Source organism: Nelumbo nucifera, chromosome 6 (assembly GCF_055504915.1).
Source record: "Nelumbo nucifera cultivar China Antique chromosome 6, China Antique-T2T, whole genome shotgun sequence".
NCBI lineage: Eukaryota > Viridiplantae > Streptophyta > Magnoliopsida > Proteales > Nelumbonaceae > Nelumbo > Nelumbo nucifera.
In genome coordinates, this window is record NC_142654.1 from 20,155,657 (window position 1) to 20,158,822 (window position 3,166).

The 3,166-nt window shown below is 42.9% G+C and overlaps 1 pseudogene; it reads right to left on the bottom strand.

Annotated features, from left to right (window-relative positions):
- Positions 1–1,664: 1,664 nt before the first annotated feature.
- On the bottom strand, positions 1,665–2,771 carry LOC104608457 (cytosolic sulfotransferase 12 pseudogene; annotated as a pseudogene).
- Between the last annotated feature and the right edge of the window lie 395 nt (positions 2,772–3,166).

Here is a 3,166-nt window from a genome sequence, read left to right on the forward strand (position 1 = left end):
AATGTTCTTCCCAAGAACCTAATCCTTCACAAGAATTAGCAGGACGGCACGTGAGCATAGCTTCCTATCAGTCCCTTCACAAGGAACTGATATCAAGATCCAATCTTAATTTCTCCCACTGAATTGGAGATCGAACTGGCAGGTGTGGCGGTGGCAGGAAGGAGGTGGCAAGAGAGAATTTTCGCAGGTGTACTGAATTCTCTCTTCTGTGATTTCAGCTCTGAAGAGAGGCGGTGATCTTGTGTGTGTAAAGGCTGCCGCCCCCTCCTCCTTTTATAACCTTAAAGGGATCAGTTCCTAATCCCATTAGGAGTTGCTGATCCAAATCATATTTGGATAAGAATTCCCTTTAATTGATAAGGGTAAACCCTTATCTTATCTGCAAATTAGATTAGTCTTCTCCTAATCTCTTTAGGAGGTTTCCAGATTTTAATCATATTTAGATCTGGACCCTCTGAGTGGATAGGGTTAAGACCCAACCCTATCTGCTAATCCAATCTCAGAATTTGCCCCTTATTTAACTGATCAAATCAGCCCAGTTCAAAATGGGCTTTAGGCCCAATAAGTTATGTGCTCACTTAGCCTTCCAAACTGCTGCCTAGTTGGGCTTCCTTGTATGGCGTGGGACCCAAATATTGATCTACACATCAGCCACATGGGTTCAGCCCAGCCTTTGTTACATGGCCTGGCCGAATACACTGTTATGGACAGTGCACCCCCTGAAACCCATCACATGGGCTCTATGGGCCCAACACTTACCCTAAGTGGTCCCTGGGCCAAACCACATTGTAACACCTAGGGACTGTGGGCAGATGCAAGATTAGCCCATCAAGCATTACCCTCAATGGTCTTACACTTAACCTCTCAGCCCATAATGGTCAAACGCTGCCCGACAAGAGAGGACCTCTCCCTCGGCTGCAAGAAACAGTGCTGCACTCTCTACTCACATGGATCTCGGGAATTAAAACTCTTTTGCAAACAATTAGAAACCGTAATATATATACTTTTATATCTCATATAAAATATATTTTGCAAAACAAATCTCAACGATTGAAATCGGCTGCCGGCAGTCTTGGTTTCCATCAGAGAGTGCATCCCCGATCATTACCTTTGTCCGACAAAGGGGCTGATCCTATCACTATGATCACCCACTCAGATGAATTCTCAGATTGTCCCAACATACCCAGGTTTTGACCCCCGCTAAGGATCTCACTGATTGGCATATCAAAGACAGCCCGATCCGGCACCTAGTGCAGTATCATAATCGAGTCTAGGGGTCAGGTGTAACTTTCCAGTTTTGCCCATCAATCTCCAAGGTCCAGGGCAATACTAGAAATCTGGTCCGGTTCAAAGATTCAATTAATCCTACACTACACGTATCTTGAGTCTCACCCTGGTGGTTGAGACAGGTCACCCCAACATTTGGTAGTACACCAGTGTCAGCCTTGCCAAGATAAATCTCCCCAGACTTATCCAACGGCTGTGAACATTCTAAACTAACACGAGTCTCATAAGTGTCTAGTTTAAGGGTATTACATAGAAACACACCACAGAAACATGAATCAAATATGTACTTTATTCATTTACAATAAATTCATAATGTACATCATTCTGATTGAAGCTAAGGGCATACAACTGTCTAACAAAAATGCCTAGAGACAAAAGTGCACAACTGAAAACAATTACAGAGGATTCTAGAGAAATAATGAAATGAACAAAAGTCATATTTACCTAGAACAACAAGCCATGGCCGTGGAACTTGTGTTCAGTGATGCGATCTATCTGCTCAATCATATCAGCAGTTAGATGGTTCCTTCAGTCTCCAACTTGGCCTTTTCTAAAGAAGGCACTGAATTTCACCCCTGGAACCAATTCCTTATCTGAACTCTTGTTCACCTCTAAATTGCTCAGATTCTCAAAACTACACAATTCCAATATTTTTTCCACCACCCCTTGTTTCTCCTCCTCCAAGGAGAATGGGTACTCCAGGTGTTGGGCCAATTTCTTCAAACAAACTGATGTATTGCTTCTCAGAACCTCATATTTTAAAAACAGTATCCTCTTAGGCCACTCCAGGCTTGCTTTCCAATATCCTAAAACATGATCCCAATAGGGTCCCCATGGGGAGGCTCCTTTGCAAAACATCTGAAATGTCTCCTCTAGTGAGATTACTGGCTGGTCCTTGTTGAGCTTGATTTGGATCACATCTGCAAAGTGCCAAAAGGAAACAAACACATCTTTTGGATTACGACAAATGTAGACGATTCTACAATTGGAGTCTATTGTTGATTTTGGTAAAGATGAGTAGGGAATGTGGGTTGAGAAGAGGCGAGGCGATGGAAGAACATCGGGGTTGGCGATTTGGGAGGTTTTGTAAATACTGATTTCTAACATGGGAACACACTCATGAGAATTATGAGTAAGCAGAGGATGTGTAGAAAAATCATAAAGGGGATTGACAATGGAGAAGATGAGGGCGTTCATCCATGTGGTGCCTGATTTTGGAGTGGAGGCTAAGAGAATATTAGTGGATCGAGCTTTGAAGTGTTGTTGAACAGCCATGACTCCCAGTAGGGAAGAGGTGGGGAGGTGCCAAAAGCCTTGGTAGAGAGTTATATGGTCAGAGGTGCAGCCTCTTTCAGTTGGAAGAGTTGAAATTAGATCCATATACTTTTGGTAGATTCTTTCATCTTCTTCTTCCTCTTCTTTTGATTTGGTTGGGAAGCACTTCCTAGATGGTGGAGTAAACTCCATGGCCAACTTGTGTGAGAGTTTGAGATGGTTTCTTGATGAAGTTGAGGCTTCACCAGACTGTTAATAAATGAAATGAGATTTTTATTTTTTATTTTTTCTCTCTCTTTTCTAAGCCTTGGAATGAAACGAGAGAGAAGGCTAGTTGGTGAAACAGGACTCTTGTAGCCAATCCAAGTGCTGCATGTCTACTTCCTCACACCGACTTTACAGCTGTTATGTCCCACCATGTCTTGGCAAATATCTCCTAAATCAAGAGACAGATCTGGACTCAATAATTGTTGATATCGTATGTCTGGCCGGGGATATGTGCCCTATACTTTGAATTTGCTCAGTCTGTGCATGAATGCATACCTGCCTTGCATTGGAGACGACTCCACCACATTCATTAATAATTGCCTTGCCTTGCCTTTGC